The sequence below is a fragment of the Arachis ipaensis genome, chromosome B9, assembly GCF_059453495.1.
Source record: "Arachis ipaensis isolate K30076 ecotype BB chromosome B9, ASM5945349v1, whole genome shotgun sequence".
In the NCBI taxonomy this organism is placed as follows: domain Eukaryota; kingdom Viridiplantae; phylum Streptophyta; class Magnoliopsida; order Fabales; family Fabaceae; genus Arachis; species Arachis ipaensis.
Window position 1 is genome coordinate 27,607,705 of NC_142444.1, and position 22,297 is coordinate 27,630,001.

The 22,297-nt window shown below is 32.6% G+C and overlaps 1 pseudogene; it reads left to right on the forward strand.

The window, feature by feature from the left end:
- The first annotated feature begins 13,007 nt into the window (after positions 1-13,007).
- On the forward strand, positions 13,008-15,937 carry LOC148544099 (uncharacterized; annotated as a pseudogene).
- Positions 15,938-22,297: the final 6,360 nt, after the last annotated feature.

Consider the following 22,297-nt stretch of genomic DNA (forward strand, 5'->3'; position numbering starts at 1 on the left):
TATTTGAATCTCATTTTGTGTATAGAAAAATTTATTAGTCAATATTAAATTCTTAAATAAAATTTCGATTTTAATAAATTAATTTTTAAATTGTTGGATTAAAAAATACCATCAACAACAAAAATAATAATAGTAAAGTGGGAATGATAGAGACTTTCGGGAAAATAAAGATTTAGAATGATTGAGATACTATAAGTTAGACTGCTACTTTGAAAGAGACTCTTCAGTATTATTGACACCATAAGGCCTAACAAAAAAGCAAGACAATGAACTTGTATTGGAAAAATATACAAGAGGAGGAGGGGGAATATAAAATTCAACAATAATATTACAAATAAGTTTCTAACAAAATGTTACTCGAACAGTTTAGTTTTTAACATATTTTAATCTTACTCAAATATATATAACATTTATTTTAAAATCAGATTATTCATTAATATTAAAATTTAATATGAGAATATTAAAATTTTTTAAAATTTTGTCTAATTTTTTACCAAAATTTAACGTAAGTATTTATTTAACAAAATAAAAAATTAAAATTTAATTTAATAAATTAAAATTTGTTAAAAATTAAATTTTTTTTTTTTGAAATTGAGTTGAGGTATTATTCAAAATTGACATACTACTTATCAAAATTAAAAAAAAAAAAAAATAGCGCACGTCAAAAGTGGGGGAAAAATGAAAATTGGAGGTCCCTAAAAGGCTATAAAACATGAGGGGACACCACATGAGCTGTACCATGTGACCCATTTGAAATTTTGAACTTTGAATATTTGAATTAGGAATTTTGGTTCTTTGTATTAGAAGAGAAAAGATACACTTTTTTTCCCTTATAAGTTATAACTTTGGTGATGGAAGGTTGGTTTTTGGGGTAACTGGGGTGGCTTTATTTGTTGGCAAGGAAATTCATGGGGTCATCACTAGTGCTTTCCCCATAGAATGGAAAAATATAATATTCGATCACCAATCCTTTTGCGTCTGACATCGATGTCCAATGCCTTAACCAGGGACAAGTTTCAAACTCAATCCTTTCCTCAATATCATGAGTATTTAATATTTAATCATCTAAACTTTTACCATATAGTTATTTATATTTTTAACTAACAACAAAAGTAGTGAATAGTGATATTACAAGTTTTTCCATGTCTTGGTTGATGTTTTTTTTTCTTTTCTCTTCTCAAAAGCTTTTTTTTTTTTTTTTATGGTTCGGTCTATGTTTTTATCTCTCTTCTTTCTTTCTTTCTTTCTTTTTTTTTTTTTTTGTTGTTTTTCTTATCTTCTTTCTTTTTTTATTTGTTCTTTTCTCTTTCTTTTTCTTTCCATTTCTCCTTCTCTTCTTTCATCATTCTTTCATCATTGTGTTCAATATTTATTTAGAGTTTTAAATTTCAATAACCCTCCAATAATTTATATTTTTTATGGTATAATAATTTTTTTTATATGATAAATATCAATAGCTAAAAAAAAAAGGTTAAATCTTGACCTCTTTTAATTTTACTTTCAAACTGAAATTCTGTTGTGATACTTTGAATATAAAAAGGAGATATTTTAATTTTATCTCTTGACGAGTTAGGAGTCAAAACAGAATTACGTAAAAAGTGTAATTCAGAAAAGTGTAGATGGATAAAATAAATAGGAGATAATTTAGTTTTGTCTACTATGTGCAGAACCAGAAAAAGAAAAGAGAAAGAGGAATGACACACACAGGGACGGACCTAGAGGGGGGCGAGTAGTGGTCTCGCCCCCCCAAAAATTTTAAGAAATTATACTTATATATGAAATATGTGTTTAAAAATAAAAAAAATATTATGTAATTTAATAGTTTTATATGTATTATTTTTTATTATGTGATGGATTTATGTCATAATTGTTTAATTCACCAATATTTTTTACTTAACTAATTTAATATCATACCCTCAAATCTTTGTATCTTTCAAATTAGTTTTTATATAATAATCTTTATATTTATTTTAAAAAAATCATTTATTTTTTTATATTGATATATTTAATATTTAATATTTATATTATTATATTAATAATGACTTACATAGTTATATTTTGGTAAGCACATTATGTATTTTAGATATTATTTTTTTGTAAAAAAATACTCATTTTTCTTTTAAATTTCCGTTGTTAAAAGAAAAAATTTTATAAAGATATCTTATATCTTGTATTCTATAAGGGTACTGTGTCTTTCAAATAATTAATAATTTATAATTTATTTTTAAATTTTTTAAAATTTTTGAAAGAATTAATTTTAATTAGTAAGATATATGATAATTTTTAACTAAACACGCTATAAATTATTGGTATTTTATAATTTTATAATGTACTATTTATATTGTTGTATTTCTTTTATGTAATTATTATATTAAAAATAAAATTGTGAACAAAATTATAATTATATATATATTTTGATAAATATTTTAAAAAACTAACTCTAATAACTATGTGTTAATTATTTTTATAGAATGAAAAAAATGATTTAAAATTCGGCCCCTCCATATTAAAATTTCTGAATCCGTCCCTGGACACACAGATGTATCATGGTTCAGCTACTCAGTGCAATGTAGCCTACACCCAGTCTCCATTACAACTATGACAGAATTTCACTATCTTTCAACAGAATTACATTCACCAATTTTTTCTAAGATTCTAACCAATCCTATCTAGGACAAATCCAGTTTCTAACCCAAACTAGACTTGACTAAAAACCCATCCTAGTTTTTCAACAACAAAGTTCTAACCCAACTTGTAAGGAAATCTCCTCAGGATCATGACAACAAAACAGAAAAATTTACAAAGAATTTCTGAAATAAATATTGATTTTTCTCCAAGTGTAACTCTCTTGCTTTTTTCCACTAAATGATTTTTTCATACAATCCTGACTATATTGTCTTTTTTCATTGAAAAACAAAGAAAGACTAGACTGAGAAAATAAGATATTCAATGAGAACCATGAAGGAGAAGAATAAACATCTCAGTGAGTTATGAGAACCCAAATGTTGTGCTCTCACTCCTTACTCCAATCCTTGGCCGTTCACCCCTTTAATAGATGAGTGAAGCTTCCAGGATTTGAAACCTTGCTTCAGCACTTGTTTGACTTATTCTCTAAAAATCAGAAGCAGCAACGGCGTGACAGAGGAGAGAGAGGGTAGAAGCAGTAACCGAATCAAACATGCAGCCATACCTTCAATCTTTTCTTTCAAACTTTTTCATTTTGTTTGTTGAATCTGAACTCTTCATTCTTGTTTTGGCTCCAAGTCAGATTCTTGAGCATTGATTCACAGTAAAACTTTATCATCTTTAACATTTTCAATTTTCCACTCCTGTGCTTGCAAAAAGAGGATATCTTCATCGAACTTCAATGAAACACAAATCTAAAAATTCTTTTTTGTGATTTTCTCTTTTGATATGATCTTGCCTTTTGTCCTATCCTCTTTGACTTTCTTTTTTTGCTTGGATTTGAAAACTTACTTTTTGTTCTTCAATTTTGCTCTAACTCAGAGCTTTTTTTTTCTTTCTTTTGCTTTAGAGAGTTCACATGGGTGATGTAAAAGAAAAGAGAGAGAAAAGAGAGTTTGATTCGGTGGTGTTTTGTGGTTCAAATGAAATAAAAACTAAATCACTTAGTTTTTTTTTTGGTCAAGAAATCACTTAGTTAAAAGCTAAGATAAAAGATTGGATTTGGATATGGACCACCTATTTAGGGTTTAGATTTGATCTTGGGTCAATTTACTTTCTTTCCTTCTTTCTTATAGTTTAACCACTCAATCTTTGGATCAAGAGTGATGAAATGAATGCTTTGTTGAGCTTGTATTCATGCTTCTTGGACTTGATGGGATTAAATTATTTTCTGCATACTAAACAAATAAATCATACATATAATTGATTTTTAACCCAATAATATTTAATTATCATCTTAATATTTTAATTTTTCAAATTCCATATTATGAATATTTTGATTTTGAATATATAAATTCTTTAAATATGAAAGAAAGATATTAAGAGAAAAAAATTTTATTCATGAAAATTTGTACAGACCATAAAAATATTCAAATCTACACAGAAGAAACAAAAAAATATCTCATTGGATTGTAATATATTTATGTATATTTAGAAATAAATTTATTTTATTTTATTTTTATTTTTGCTTGTTAAAATTCATAGTAATCGAATATTTCACTTCTCCATTCATAGTTTAACATAGGAAATATTTATTTTCTTACTTAATTATAGAACTATTATATTTACTGATAGTCTGATATCTATTTTGAAATTTTTTATGAATGAAAATTATTTTAGCTAATTTTTTTATATAACTAAATTAAATATTTTATTTACCAATATATATAATTTAAGAGGTATTTATCAATTCATGTAATATCATTTATCTTATTTACAATATAAATGAAATAATTATGAACGACGTATCTCGAGATAAGTCAATTTTATTTTGTTTTATCTCGTTTGCAAATGAAATATATAGAATTTGAAAAAGAAAATATATCTCGTTTATACGATAAACGAGATATGTATATTATTATAAAAAATTATAATTAAAATAATATTAATTTAATTTTTATTTTTAAATTAATCTAATTTTTTAACATGCAGTTACTAATATCTTGATACAATTACTAATATTTTAAAATGATTATATTACGTATTTTAATATAATTTAATTTTGTACTACGTTTTCAATTGGAATTTTTTTAATTCAATCAGTACTAAAGAAACAAAAAAGCCTGTGGGTCTATGAATATGTTTGAGCAATTAGTACTAAACAAAAAAGTGATTTCTACTTACCTCTACTCTTTTAAAATAAACAGTGTTCTCTCTCCACTTTTTTTCTATTTTATTTATCTCCGTCAACCTCGCACTTCTCTCAATTTAATAACTTCTCATCTCTTATCTTTTTTATTTGCTAAATCTTTTAATTTTAGGAGTGGACATAATTACTGCACTCTTTCTAATCATGAAATTTAAACACGTAAAATTTATTTTTTTCTTTTTTTTAGTTTAAATCAATTCAATTTGATCTATAATTTAATTTAAAGTTTTTTATTACTCTTTTTAGTACTAATTCAAATATGTTGATTTCTATAAAAATAAAGTCATGATTTCAAATGAGCTATTTCAAATCACTAGTTTTAAATTAATTGAGAGATATAATTTACGTACAAAAAATCGAACGATCAAATTAGACCAAATTTAAAATAGTAACAAAATATATCGATTTTTGCTTTTTATATTGATCCAAATTAAATTATTAATATTTTTATTATTTTATAAAATTAGATTTTCATACCTACAAAAATTATATTTTTATATTTACAAATGTTATATCTTATTTCCAGTGTAAACGAATTCATTATGAATATATCTTGTTTATACTATACACGAAGTATATTGAATATATCAACTTCGATGTATTACAGGTGAATCTCTTTTATTTATTTAAAATCTGTGCCTTATCTCATCTACACTGTAAATGAGATATATTCACAATTAATTCGTTGTAAATAAAATAAATAATAGAATACAGAAACGTAAATTGTGTCTAAATTACCTATACTGATAAATAAAATATTTTAAATATTTATTTAAAAAAATCTCAAGTTATATTTTCTTTATTAAAAAAAGTAGTGTTATTACAAAACTCATCTCTTAATAAGATGTTCTTTTAATAATTTAAACTTTTACCATATAGCTATTTCTATTTTTAACTAACAACAAAAGTAGGGATATTACAAGTTTTTGTCATGTCTAAGATTTTAGGTACAAATATAATATTTTGGTTGATGTCAGCTCTCTTTTCTCTTTCTAAAATCTTTCTTTTTCATTTTTTTTGTATGATTATGTTTATGTTTTTATCTCTTTTTTTTTTCTTTTTTCTATTTTCTTTTTTTTTCTTCTCTTCCTCTTTTCATTTGTTCTTTTCTCTTTTTTTTTCTCTATTTTTCATTTTCTTCATTTATAATTGTGTTCAATATTTATTTACAGATTTAAATTTCATAATACAAAATGCAATCCAAAGTAAGATGAAAAATCAAAAAAAGAAATTTTTCTACTTCAATTCAATTTCGTAATGCAATAGTTAAGAGAATCATTCTACTTCTCCTGTTCACATCCAAATTTCTTTAAAAAATTCAAAAAAATTTTATTCATCAAAATTAAGAAAAAAAAGTAACTACCAGATTTTAGAGAATTTTTATACTTCTTAAATTTAAAATCCTAATTCATAAGCTCACTGACATAAAAATAGGTCAAATCATAACTGGATCTAAAACAAACAAAGCAAACTAAAATAAAATAAACATAAAATAAATACTAAGAAAGTGATACCTATTTAATTCATCTTGACTAACAAGAGTCTTCAATGCATCTTGTAAATAGTAAGACGTTTGACTTTCTATAATCGTTAATCATTGTCTTGCCCAATTTTTGATGCATCTCCTGAACAAATGATTTAGCCATGTTTGCAAAACCTTCTTTTATTCTCTTAGTTTTTGCTCTTGTAATTGGACCAATTGGCATATGACAGTTCTCAGTTTGTCCCACAGAGGTCGTATCATTTTCTCCCTCCTGAAAAAGATTCATCCTCAAATCTGAAATGGACCATCACCCTTAGGGTCTACCTTGGATTTTTTTTTTGAGTAGGAAACCTCTCCTTTCTCAAATGAGCCCAAACCTGGTCACCAGGTTCAAAGACAAGTTGTCTTCGATCTCTATTCACCCTTTGACCTGTCAACCTATTTTTCTTTTCAAGTAACTCACGTATTTTCATGTGCATTACTTTAACCCTTTTAGCTTTATCTTCTGCATCTAAGCTAACAAAATTACTCAAAGGCAAAGGTAATAAGTCCAAAACAGTTAAAGAATTAAAACCATACACAAGTTCAAAAGGAAAAAAAATCTATAGAAAAATGAATAGTTCTATCATAAGCAAACTCAATAAAAAGTAAACAATCTTTCTAAATTTTCAAATTCATACCAATAACAGCATGTAATAAAGTCCCTAATGTTTCATTTAGTATTTCAGTTTGACCATTAGTCTGAGGATGATAAGTAGTAGAGTATAATAATTTTGTGCCTAATTTGTTCCATAACACTTTTCAAAAATGACTCAAAAATTTTTACGTCACGATTAGAAACAATAGTTTGGGAAACACCATACAAGCACACAACCTCTCTAAAGAACATATCAGTAATATTTGTTGCATCATCAGTTTCATAACATGCAATAAAATGAGCCATTTTACTACACCTGTCTACCGCAACAAAAATGTTATCTCTACCTTTCCTACTGGTGCGAAATTCAAAATTCACAAACTAACCGACAAATACACCGAGTTATACCAAGTAATACCTCAGGTGAGTGAAGGTCGATCCCATGAGAATTGATGGATTAAGCAACAATAGTCGAATGAATCACTTAGTCAGGCAAGTAGATAATGGTGTTTTGGGGTTCAAAAGCATTAAAATAGTAATTCAGAGAGTGAGAGTGCAAACAGTGAAATTGGTGTGGACAGTATGTGAGAAGATAGTTAAGGTTTCAAAGTTATTTATTCTTCTGGATTAAATTTTCTTACTAACTACTTTAATCATGCAAGATTCATTTCATGACAAACTGTAATTGACTAAACCCTAATTTCTTAGTGATTTAGTCTCCTCTAACCTAATCAACCACCAATTCCTGCTTGGTCACTTAATATAGATTAGAGGGTTAAGTTTAATTCTAGTTTATTAGTCACAAAAATCCTAATTATCCAAATATAAGAGGATTATATGTCACGTATCCCGTTATGTCCAAGTAATTAGTTGTTTAGGAGAAATTTACTTTCAAGCTAGTATTTAAGTGAGATAGCTTTTCCAAGAAGCAACAAGAATTTATATAGAATACGAGTTATTTTTCAATACACTTATATTCATAAGATGAAGAACGAAAGTAATCCTTGAAATTGAATCAATACATTAATTAAAATAGAGTGATAATAGTGTTAATCCATAGAAATAAACAGAGCTCCTAACTTTAACCAAGGAGATTTAGTTGCTCATGACTCAGAGAAAAAACTAGGGTTCAAAAGTGTGAAAATGTAGAATGAGGTCCCAGAGAAGAGATCCCCCGAAAGGGGAAATCTTTTCCCTTTTATCACTAACCTAATTTGATTTGAAAATAAAATAAACTAATAATAACTCAAGCCCAAAAGATTGTATTTGTGAATAAAAATACTTAAAACAAAATAAAATATAATAATTAAAAGCCAAATTCAACTAAAGATGCTCCTTTGGGTGAGATTGATTCGTGCTGCTGGCGCTAAATGCCAGATTCGGTGTTTAGCGCCCCGGGTGGCAGAAACTTCACTTTCAATTCTAACTTCCTGGCATTAAACACTAGGCTTGCCACTAGCGCCCCTGATGGCAGTGGCTTCTTCTTCGTTTCTGACTTGCTGGCGCTAAACGCCAGGATTGGCGTTTAGCACCCCTAGTGGCAAAGACTTGGCACACATCACAAGGAAGCTAGCGCTGAACGCCCAGGTCCGCGTTTAGCGCTAGTTTGGCAGATTCAATATTCTTATCTTTTCTTATACACGAACTCTGTCAAACCGATCCATACTTCATCTGAAATAATTAAAACACTAAAGTGACTCAAAGTAGCATCCAAATAGGCTTCAAACACTAAAATCTAATTAAAACTCAATAAATTTATATATAAAATAAATAAAAAATAAAAAAATGCTCACACATCACAACACCAAACTTGAATTGTTGCTTGTCTTCAAGCAACTAAAAATAATATAGGATTGAGAGGAGAAATTGCCTAAGACCTAAGTGTTCAATTAGGCTCTTGTCCATTCACTGAGTGGGGTTAATGACACTGTGACCTTGAATAGTTTTGGCATCTCACTATCCGTTGAAGCTCAGAAATGTTAATAATCTTCAAAACTAGAACTCGGATAACATTATGAATTCTCTTTCTCTTTAATCTCTGGGTAATCCTTGAACACAACTCTTTCTCTTTCTCTTTAAGCTTTGGTTAATCCTTGAACACAACTTATTTTTCTCTTTGACTTTAAGCTCTGGTTAATCCCTGAACAAAATTTTTCAATATATCTACGCATGTGTGGCTAGTAAAAATATTCAGATAACACATATAATATCTTATACACACCAAAATGCAAACCCCATTATGTGATTCCAGAACAAGTAAGTCCTTCATAGAACAAGCAGGCACACGAATTCTATTACCACGAAATAGAAAACCTTCATGTTTATAAATTTTGTTAAATGCGCCATATTCACAAGAGGCATAAATAGCAGAAAAGTCAGAATCAGTTACATACAACTTCTTTAAAAACTCAAATCCTAACAACTTAGAAGTAATTGTAGTAATCAAAGCATACCTCCGAGATAAAGCATCAGCAACTACATTCTCTTTACCTTGTTTAAAGGCAATCACATATGAAAATATCTCAATGAATTTTACCCATTTACCGTGTCTTTTTATCAAGCTTATCTTGTCCTTTTAAGTGCTTCAAAGATTCATGATCCGTGTGAATCACAAACTCTTTAGGTAAGAGGTAGTGTTACCAAACCTCCAAAGCCCAAACCAAAGTATATAATTCTTTGTCATAAGTTGAATATTTGTGTTGAGCTAAATTCAACTTTTCACTGAAGAAGACAATGGTTCATTTTTTCTGCATCAAAATCGATCCTATACCAATCCTAGAAACATCACATTCGATCCCAAAAGTTTTATCAAAGTTAGGTAGAAAAAGAATAGGAGCAGAACACAAATAATCTTTTAGGATATAATATGTAATTTCTTATTTCTTTTTCCATTTAAATCCAACATCTTTTTTTATAACCTCCGTAAGAGGCACAGCAATGGTAGAAAATTTTTTCACAAATATCCTGTAAAACCCAGCTAACCCATGAAAACTTCTTACCTCAGAAGCATTCTTGGACATTGGCCATTCACGAATAGCCTTCACATTTTCCTCATCAACCTCAATTTCACTCGTACTCACAACAAAACCAAGAAATACAACTCAACCAATACAAAATGTGCATTTTTTAAGATTGCTATATAATTTTTCTTTTCGAAGTACTTCCAAAACAGCTGAAACATGTGACAAGTGGTCATCCAAATAAGTGCTATAAATGAGAATATCATCAAAATAAACAACAACAAATTTATCCAAAAATTCTTGCAAAACATGGTTCATTAGACGCATAAAAGTACTAGGCGCATTTGTTAGCCCAAAAGACATTACTAACCACTCACATAACCCATATTTTATTTTAAATGCAGTCTTCTATCCATCTCCTAGTTTTATTCTAATTTGATGATACCCACTTTTTAAATCAATTTTAGTGAATATGCATGCACCATATAACTCATCAAGCATGTCATCTAACCTAGGGCTGGATAACGATACTTTACCGTAATCTTATTGACTGCACGACAATCCACACACATCCGCCAAGTACAATCCTTCTTTGGAACTAACAAAACTGGTACAATACATGGACACATACTCTCCCTGATGTGACCTTTGGCTAATAACTCCTCCACTTGCCTTTGAAACTCCTTTGTCTCTCAGGGTTACTCCTATAAGTTGGTCTATTAGGAATGCTAGCACCAGGAATAAAATCAATTTGGTGCTCAATCCCTCGTAATGGAGGCAAACCACATGGCACGTCAGTGGAAAAGACATCTACAAAATTTTTGCAACAAAGAAATAAAGCTATTTGAAAAATTTTAGGTAAGTTCAGTGTCAGAGAATAAAGTATCCATAAACTGAACCAAAATCAAAGCTTTCTTACTTATTAAAGCACTCTTTAAATCTCTCTCTCTTTTGCAAAGAAATACAATTTCTCTCAACTCTCTCATTTTTATCTATATTCGCACTATTCTCATGACATGTACTCTTTTTTTTTTCACTCACCTTTAGGCCTTTTGCTATATTATTTTCTCTCATAGCCTCTTTTCTCAGATTTTTTTTGTGATCTCATATTCCAATTTTTTCTTGGTATCCGGTTGAAGTTTCAACTGGTCAAGGTAGACCTCCTTAGGTGATAAAATGGAGCAAGAGTGATCATACGACCATTAAAATCAAAGGAGAACCGATTCATGTGATCATCATGGAATGCTCGACAGTCGAACCTACCAAGGTCTCCCCAATAATAAATGACAAGGTTACGTTGGCACCACATCACACAATGCCTCATCGACATACTTTTCAATAGAGAATGCAACTGTTACCTGCTTGTCAACCATGATCTCACCACTGTCATTCAACCACTGCAACTGATAAACCACTATTTTGTGATTTATTTTGTATTGAATTGAGTGGATTTTATCAATTATTCATACACTTATTCATATAAATCGCATATTTTACATTTTCCTTCCTAATTCTGTGCTATGATTGAAAACATATTTTTTTGGCCTTAAATTCGCTAATTTTAATCCTCTCTTATTACCATTGGATGCCATGATATGGTTGTTAAGTGTTTTCAGGGTTTATAGGACAGGAATGGCTTAGAGGATGCAAAAGGAAGCATGCAAAAGTGGAAGGAACACAAGAAATTGAAGTTTTGGGAAGCTGGCCTCGACGCGCACGCATGGTCGACGCGTACGGGTGATTGGTGCAACAAACAAATGATGCGCACGCGTGGCTGACACCTACGCGTGGCCAGTAAAAAGTCCAGCGACGCGTACGCGTGGCTGACGCGTACACGTGATAAAGCGTCACGTGCTGCATTACACAGAATTCCCTGGGGGCGATTTCTGAGCTGCTTTTGACCCAGTTTCAGGCCTGAAAATATAGAATAGAGGTTGCAGAGTGGAGCAGGAAGGAAAAATGATTCATACTTTCATTCACACATTTTAGGTTTTAGATGTAGGTTTCTAGAGAGAGAGACTCTCTCCTTTCTCTAGGTTTTAGGGTTTTTGGTCTTGTTCCTTCTCAATTTCAGATTTCTACCTTACTTTAATTTATCTTTCTTCTACTTTTATTTGTTCTAGTACTTTAGTTATCTATTTCTATCATTGATTCCTTTATGTTGCTAATTTAGTTTATGAATTCTTCTTGTTTTCTTTAATCCATATTAATGCAAGTTATGTTTTCATGTTTATGATTGCTTCTTTCTTCATTTGTTATTATTGATTCCTTGCAATTGTTGGTCTTAGATTTTACATTCTCTTACTACTTTTCTATGCTTTTATTTTGTGCCTTCCAAGTGTTTGATAAAATGCTTGGGTGGATTTTAATTTAGATTTTTATGTTCTTGACTTGGATTGATTATTTAGAGACTCTTGAGTTATCAAAAGTCTTTTGTTGATTGGTGATTGAAGATTGCCGGTTAGCTTGAACTTCACCAAAGCTAGTCTCTCACTATGAGTTGACTAGGACTTGTGAACTCAAGTTAATTGTATGCACTTGACCTTCCTCCATTGGTTAGAGGTTAACTAAGTGAAGACAATTCACATTTACCATCACAATTGACTATGATAATGAGGATAGGACTTCTAATTCTCTTTCCTTGCTAGGAGCTTTCTTAGTTATTAGTTTATTTTTCTCGTAATCTATATTTTCTTGTTCCTTATTTCAAAAACCCCAAAAATATACTTTTCCATAACCAATAATAAACATACTTCCCTGCAATTCCTTGAGAGACGACCCGAGGTTTAAATACTTCGGTTAATTTTATTGGATTTGTATTTGTGACAAACAATTTAAAAATTGACCGGGGATAATTTGTTGGTTTAGAACCATACTTCGAACGCGACATTTTTGTAAAAATCTTTACCGACATTTTTCTTCTGTCAAGATTTTGGCGCCATTGCCGGGGAATTGCAAATGTGTGTCTTATTATTGGTTATTGTGAATATTGTGAATATGTTTGCCTTTTGTTTCTTTGTTAGTTTTTTCTAGTTTTTGGAGTTTATTTTCATTATTTCTTTTTAGTTTTTGTTTTTATTTTCTCTTGTTACTATGAATTCTCACCCTTTTGGCTATGGTTTAAATTATGTTGTAGGGAATGGAAGATACAATGAGAACGTGCATCAAGGATGGGTCAATCAAAGATGGGAGGGGCCACAAGGATTTGATCAACCCTCTTGGCAACAACCTCCTCCAATGTACTGTGAGCAACAACTATTCCATGATGCATACCAAGACAATGGTTATGGTGGACCTATCTGTGACAATCAACAACCACCACCATACACCTATGACCCTTATCCCCCACAACATAGCCTTCAACCATACTCACAAGCCCCATTTTACCAAACACCTCCCTATGACTCTAATCCTCATCTACCATACCAACCGCCATATGAGCCATACATAGAACCACCCCATTTCCAACAAAATTACTCCCAAGAACCACCACCTTAATATACACCACCTCCAATGTATGCGAATTTTCAACCACAAGATAAATTTTTCATTCTACCATAACCCTCCATAGGGGAATGTCCATATCAATCAATCCAAGAGCAATATCATCCTAATTATGTTAGCCAAGTGGAACAAGAGCCACGGGATCATTTTAAGGAAGCAATGGATTGACTTCAAACAACCATCCATCAAATGGAGCGAGAGAAAAGCCGAAAAGCACACGAAGCTCTCATAGCTAACAAATCTCAACTTGAAAATAAGGGACTAGAGTGTGTTGTACAACAAGTGGAAAAGATGGAGAGTGTTGAACTGCCACATCCTTATCATGATAAACCACCCTCCTATTATGAACCCCTTCTCCCAACCGATGAACCCTCATATCCACTCCAGTCTCCAATGGATAACACCCTTGGTGTTCTTCTTCAAGGGCAAAGAGAGATGCAACGGATGACACTAGAGTTCATAGCTATCTTGATCGAGATAGTAGATAATTTAGCTTCATTGCACTTCAACACTCAAAGTAGTCCTATGGCCCATGTGGAGAATCTAATGAGGAGCGTAGCATGAAGGAGAGATTAGAAACTCCGGTGGAAAGTGAGGAATATGACTTTGTATTGGAGCAATTGGAGGAAGGCATAATTGTTGAAGAGGAAGAAGTGGTTGAAAACTTAGGAGATGCTGAACCTCCATGGGAATCTAGAGTTGTAGAGTATTCCTCCAAGAAGCTTAAAATTGATGTTGAGGAGGCTAGTGCACAACCTCCAAGGCATATTCCCTATGAAGAATTGGACGGAATAGATCAAGAAGCAAGTTCCCTTGGTGATAATGATCATGAATCAAGCCGCCCTAGTAATGAATTTGCATCCACAAGTGAACCCCTTGAGTTTGAAGAACCTTCTCCCGATGACATTGAAAGCAACATTGAGGTAGATTTCTCTCAACCTCATATTTATGATTTGAGTGACGGAGAAGAGTTGGATGAACTCGGTGAGGAAGAGCTTGAAAGTGAAGAATCTTTTCAAAAGGTGGAAGTCCTTCGGCAAGGTTGGACGGGAGTTGAATATGCTTTGTCAAGATCGTTGGAGACTTCTATACCTGGGTTGCCGTCTACTCCTTCATTAGAGTGGGTAAAACTTATCTCCATTAGCTTTACTGTCCCACTTGAGTATGGTATTCTTGAAATAGATAGCCAACTTAGGAGGCTTTGTAGAATGAAGCGTAAGAGAATGATGTTTAGTGGTTGGAGTTGCAAATCAAGACTCATCAAGGTTGAGACTTCAAGAGCTAGATGCAAGGATTAGACTAGTGATCAATTGGTTGGATCTAAGAGAAGAGTCTGGTACTTCATTGAGAATTCGGATTGCTTGCCACCCGATTGAAACAATGATGATCCACTTACAAACGGATGTAGAAACAAGATTTGGGATCCCGGTATATAAGAGGATCAACTTTGGGAGCTAAAAGCTTGTGAATAACTTCATCAAGGCTTGGTGAATTCACTTGGAAATGTAGGAGCTTATTGGAAGTCCAAGCATTGGTGGAAGTTTCAAGATGAGTTCAAGCACAAGCCACCATGACAAGGAGCAACTTAAGGACAATAACTAAAAGTGCTAGGTGGGAGACACCCCACCATGGTATGATCTTTTTAGTTACATTTTTTTACTTTATTTTTCGAGTGTTTTTAGAGTATTTTGCTTATATAGATACCTGAATCATTCTTGATTGCTTTTTCTCCTATTTCATAAAAAAAAGGCTGTCACGTGTGCGCGTGCCTAACCCGTACGCGTCAACGCCCGAATTTGGTTCATGACCAAACCGTGCTAGAACGGCGCGACGGCGCGGCCTGGACAGTAAGTTGTGCCAGGACCGCGCTGGTGTGGTGCCAGGCGCACAGTCCAACCCACATGTGCGCGTCGCTGACGCGTACATGCCATTTGTAATTTTGGCCATCCACGCGTAGGCGTGGACGACGCGTGTGCGTCGACGCCAAAATTTTGATGGTCCAGTACTAAAACTCAAGAGTTGTGGAGGAACTGTGCGAATGTTGTGGGACGAGGACAATTCACACCCATGCGTACGTGTGAATGACGCGTACGCGTCACCTTCTAATTTCTGCTTCTCACGCGTACGCGTGACGTACGCGTACGTGTCGCCTCCCCATTCTGCAACCCACGCGTGCACGTGGACAACGCTTACGCGTCGTTTCTCCTCCCCCATTTCTTTCTTCTTTGTTCTCTCCTTTCTCCTTCTTTTTTCTTCCTTTCTTACTTTCTTCTTCATTTCTTTAACTTCTCATCCTTATTCTCTTTCATTCTCTTTTACTTATTGCCTTTGCATACTTTTATTCATTGCATTTTAACTTTGTTCATGTTTTTCATTTTCTTTTCTAAGTTTGCTATTTTCCATTGGTGTTAAATGTTCTTACTCATCTGTTGAATAATTTTTCCATTGTTTTGGTGCTTAGTGACTTGTTTTATATTGTTGGGTGATATTATTTATAGGTCAATGCTAATCTTTTATGACACTTGTATTACTTTTGAATTGATATGAACTTATATTGTCTTTCATGACCCCATCTCTCTCCCTCATTATTGAAATTCTTGCACTATTGCTATGCCCTGTGCCTATACTACTTTCTCACTTTCATGTTGTAGCTACCATGTAGTTGAGAACCTCATTACTTTTTGGCATTAGCCAATCCATATTTTATTTGTTTCCATATCTTTGTTTGTGGGTTATTCTTCTTCCTTTTTCCTCTTCTTTCAGAATGGCCACCAAGAAGGGAAGCGGAAAACTTCTAAATGGGGTGTCAAACAAGTTTCGCCGCACAATCTTTGGAGAAAATGCATCAGTTGTAGCAACCCTAGTCCACTTGCATATCTTTGCATGCACCGAGGACGGTGCAATCTTTAAATATGGGGAGGTCGATACCGACTTCCGTGGGTAACTACTTCCTGTCTCAACACCAATTTTTATTTTCTTTGTTAGATTAGTTAGTTTCTTGCATGTATGTACTACTTGGTTGAAGTGATGAATTCTTTTCCAAGAAACTATTTTATAGCATTTCAATAATTCAAATTAAAACTTTTGTTAAACTTTCTTGAAGAAATTCATTTTGGAACATGGTTTAGAGTTCGAACACACAAAACCAGTGAGATTTTGAACCTATTTGATTAGTTGCATCTTATCAACCAATATTTTATTATAGTGTGTGTCGTTCTCTCTAAAATTGTGATCTTTGTCTTGCTTGATTCTATATTTCCATTGTTTGATGTATGCATGCACTTATATGATTGAGGCCTTTATTTCACTATAGCTCACATACCCATATAGCCTTATCCTTTCATTATCCTTTGCAAACCAATGTTGAGCCTATTTTACCCCATTGTTCTTTACTTTAGCACATCATTAACTCTAAGCAAAAAATAATGAATGACCTTAATTTGAATCCTTGGTTAGCTTAGACTAGTGAAAGTGTTCATGATTTAAGTGTGGGGAAGTTGGATTTGGCAATATTTGGTTTGGAAATTGAGTAAGTTAGACTTTTTTGTGAAAATGTGAAAAGAATGTTGAGGACATGTTCATGTATTCAATACCTTAATCGTATGCATTGAAAAAAAATAAAAGAAAAAGAAAAAAAGAAAAAAAAAGAGAAAAAACAAAGAAAAAGAGCAAATAAAAAAAAGGGACAAAATGCCCCAAAGTAAATGATGATAGCAATGCATATGTACTGTACTCAAAATTGGGATGCATGAATATGTGGTAAACATAGTTAATAGGTAGTTAGATTTTATATTCTGATTACATGGATTGTCTTAAGTTAGGTGGGAAGTTTAGGTTAATTAAGGATTCAGATTTTAGTCCACTTGACCAAATACAATCCTACCTTGACCCTAACCCCATTACAATCTTTAAAAGACCTCTTGATATGTGTATTCGTGCAATAAATTTTTGTTGATTGGTAGAAGAAGAGCAAGCCTTAGAAAGAAAGATTAGTAGAAAATTAAGAGGATCAAACCTTAAACACTTGAGTGATTATAGTGTATACACTTACGGTGAGGGTTCGATGCTCGATTCTTTGTTCCTGGCTTTCACGAGCTTTCTTCTTACAAGTCTACTTGTACTTAATTTTGCCATTTGAATTAGTAGAATTCAGTGCATATTTGTTTTTGGAAGGTTGATTTACTTTTAACCAAGTAGGTAGAAGCATTTAGCATGTAATTGCATTCATACAAATAGGTTGCATTTCATAAATTTTACCATTCCTCTTCACTCTTTTGGTTCTCTTAAGCTTAGCATGACGACATGCTAATGTTTAAGTGTGGGGAGATTGATAAACCACTATTTTGCGTTTTATTTTGTATTGAATTAAGTAGATTTTATCAATTATTCATACACTTATTCAAATAAATCGCATATTTTATATTTTCCTTCCTAATTTTGTGCTATGATTGAAAACATGTTTCTTTAGCCTTAAATCGCTAATTTTAATCCTCTCTTATTACCATTCGATGTCGTGATATGGTTGTTAAGTGTTTTCAGGGTTTATAGGGCAGGAACGGCTTAGAGGATAGAAAGGAAGCATGCAAAAGTGGAAGGAACACAAGAAATTGAAGTTTTGGGAAGCTGGCCTCGACGCGCATGCATGACGCGTACATGTGACTGGTGCAACAAACAAATGACGCGCACGTGTGGCTGATGCCTACGTGTGGCCAGTAAAAAGTTCAGTGACGCGTACGCGTGGCTGATGCGTACACGTGAAAAGCGTCACGTGCTGCATTACACAGAATTCATTGGCGGCAATTTTTGGGCTACTTTTGACCCAGTTTCAGGCTCGAAAATACAAAATAGAGGCTGCAGAGTGGAGTAGGAAGGAAAAATGATTCATACTTTTATTCACACAATTTTAGGTTTTAGATGTAGGATTTTAGAGAGAGAGACTCTCTCCTCTTTCTAGGTTTTATGGTTTTTAGTCTTGTTTCTTCTCGATTTCAGATTTCTACCTTACTTTAATTTAGCTTTCTTCTACTTTTATTTGTTCTAGTACTTTAGTTATCTATTTCTATCATTGATTCCTTTATGTTGCTAATTTAGTTTATGAATTCTTCTTGTTTTCTTTAATCAATATTAATGCAAGTTATATTTTCATGTTTATGATTGCTTCTTTCTTCATTTGTTATTATTGATTCCTTGCAATTGTTGTTCTTAGATTTTACATTCTCTTATTACTTTTCTATACTTTTATTTTGTGCCTTCCAAGTGATTGATAAAATACTTGGGTGGATTTTAATTTAGATTTTTATGTTCTTGACTTGGATTGATTATTTAGAGACTCTTGAGTTATCAAAAGTCTTTTGTTGATTGGTGATTGAAGATTACCGGTTAGCTTGAACTTCACCAAAGCTAGTCTCTCACTATGAGTTGACTAGGACTTGTGAACTCAAGTTAATTGTATGCACTTGACCTTCCTCCATTGGTTAGAGGTTAACTAAGTGGGAGCAATGAACATTTACTATTACACTTGGAAAAGACAACAAGGATAGAAACTCCAATTCTCTACCCTAACCAAGGCCTTTTATTTTAAATAGATATCACATCTTGTTATTTATTCATTGCTTTAATTCCTAGCCAGTTATTTTTCCGTTCTAACTTTCAAGAAAATATTCAGAAAAATCCTAGCCAATAATTTGCATCTTGTGTCAACTCTTTGGGAAACGACCGGGATTCTACTCCAGGTTATTTATTATTAATTGTGACAAATTTTAAATTGATAGTGAAAATTTCGTCGGTTAAGACTGTACTTGCAACGCTGTTCTAGAAAATATTTTTCAGGAATTCTTAACCGGCATTTTTCCACCCATCAGCAACGTATATGTTTTAGGATGTTGAACACATGTCAAACCTAATTTCTCCACCATAAGTGTACTAGCTACATTAGTCCAACTCCCACCATCAGTAATTAAACTACACACTTTTTCACTCATCAAGTATCTATTGTGAAAAAGATTTTGGCGTTACTCTATGTTATTTTCTTTCACCTGCAAATTCAAAGCACGTCTAACAACAAGAGATTCACCATGTACTGCATACTCAACATCACCATCAGAACAATCCTCCAAAGATGGCATACTATTATGATCAGAATCATCACCATGATCAGAATCAGACACAATATCATCCTCTCTAATAACTATCAATCTCCTGTTTGGGCACTCACTAGCATAATGACCCATACCATGACACTTGAAGAATTTAATATCTCTGTGTCTAAAAGTAGCAGAAGAAGAGTTAGAATTACCTTTCTTCTTTGTAGCATCAAACAACTCCTTGGGTTCAGCACCCTTTGTCTTTGTTATATCAACACTACGAGACTCCCACTTTGGATTTGCATGAGAAATACCCTTGGTTCTCTTCTTTGTTGTTGCCTCTCTACCTTCATTGTCATACTGACTAAATTTTCCATCTCCACATAATGATGTAACTCCACCACATCAGCAATCGCTCTATTTTAACCACCTATAAATCGTGCCATAGTAATCTCAGTGTCCTCTTCTATGTTGGAAGTGATCAAGTATCTCCATTTTCTTATGGTATTCTTCAATAGACTTGGAGCCTTAAGTCAGCCGATATAACTTCTGATGCACTTTCTTGTAGTAGTACGAAGGCACAAATCTCTTCTTTATGAGACGCTTCATAAGATCCCAAGTCTCTATAGGGTGATCGTAATGCCGTCGTCTTGTCTTCACTAGTTCATCCCACTAAAGCAAGGCATAATTAGAGAATGTAACTATTACCAAACGAACCTTCTTTACCTCAGAGTAATTATGACAAGCAAAAATTCTTTCCACCTTACATTCCCACTCTAAATAAAGATCATTTTGCCCTTTGAATGGTGGTATTTACATCTTGATGGTATTGATATTGCTATCTTGATTTCTGTGTTAAAGTGTTATAGCTCCATCAGAGTCATCATCAGAAAGTACATGATTCTGACACTGATTCCAAAAGTTCCTTGTTTAGTATTCTTGGACAATGTCTGTTTCACCTCTCGCTTCCATATTTTCAATTCAGTCAAGCAATTAGTTAAGTGTTGAATGCCCCTTTGCATCAACCCCATGTCAACTAAGGTATTTTCTGAATGAGTCGACATAACAAGGAACCTGTAACAAAAATGTTATAGAAAGGACCTCATAATTACTCTCTCACATGTTTCACTCAAGGATAGACATTCGTGTGTACTCTCAAAATTGGCTTTTACTCTCTATTGAACTTACTACTCTTGCCTTTTACCACTCTTGAATCTATTTGGCTGTTGCATTTTAGAAATTAAAAAAAATAAAAAAATAGAGAATCAACACCACAATAAGAGAAAAAGACTGAAAAAAAGGACAAAGACACAGAATAAAAAAATAATTATAATAAGAATAATAATAATAATAATAAGAAATTATCTAAATTTTTTTGGAATTTTTTTTAGAGTTTTTTATACGATAACACAACTCTCTTTTTTTTCCGAAGCAATTTGACCGTGATTGCTCTAAGTATATTTGGTATTATTTTTTATAAAATAAAACTAATCGGAGAAGATAGCTAACAATAATAATAAGAGCAATTATGCTTTGTGGGGGTGCTTGTCAAAGTAAGCACAATATAAAAACTTCTAACAAAAAAGATGAAAAAGAGTATTTGTTAATTTATAAGTAGATGATTTGATTAATGTAGTGAAACCAGATAAGTATGATGTGTTTTAGAGATTTTGTTTATTGGACATGAAAGAAATGAGAGCAATACCCAAGGTTGCAAGAACTGGACCGATCATTGAACCGGTCGAGTGACTGGTTCAATAGTTCAATGGTCCAACCAAGGTTCAACCGTGGTTAAATTGGTTTAATTAAAATATAATAAAATTATTAAAAATTCAATATACAATTTATAATATACAAATTTAACTATTTCTAAACTAATAAAATTCTAAATTTTTAAACTTTGACATATATAACTTTTTCATATTTTATTATTAAAAATCTATAAAATAAAAAAAATTAATTAACTTTTAAATTATAACAAAATAATCAGAAAGAATACTCATTGTAATAAAAATTTAAAATATAGAAAACTCAAACATTTAAATCCAGAGAATCAGAAACACAATCCCAACTTAACTCAGAATACAAAAAAGTCAACATCCAAATCCAATCCAGAGAATCCAAAAAAAAATTACCAAAATAATAAAAACTTAACATCCAAACTAAATTCAGAATCACATAAACAACCCAACTCAGAATGCAATCTCAAGTCAAAATCTAAGTACAAAAACTCAATTCAAAAGCAAGAATATTAGAAATTGAAACTGAAGAAGCAGTGGCTTACCAAAGACACGGCAAGGGAGGAATGGCGGTGATAGAGTGAGCTCAAAAGAGAATTAATTTGCGACGATGAGGCCCCGAGCAAAGATTCCATGGCGAGGCTCCGGGAAGATATTCACGGAGGAGAGGACGCGCTTGAAGAGGATTGAGCAACCGTTCGCGTGACCTAGAAGAGAAGAGGATTGAGGAGGACGATGACATCCTCTGTCACTAACGATAATGACAATCACAGAGGTGGGCTTCACGACAAGCACAAAGACGATGGGGAAAAGAGTGGCGACAGCTGGGGGTTGACGGTGGCTGGTAGGGCTTCACGACGAGCATAGAGACGGTGAGGAAGAAAAGAGTGGCAGCAGCTGGGGGTGATGGTGGCTGGTGTGGCTTCATGATGAGCATAAAGATGGTGAGAAAGAGAAGAGTGGCGGCGGCTGGGGGTGACGGTGGCTGGTGGGGCTTCACGACGAGCACAGAGACGGTGAGGAAGAGAAAGTGGCAGTGGCTGGAGGCTAACAGTGG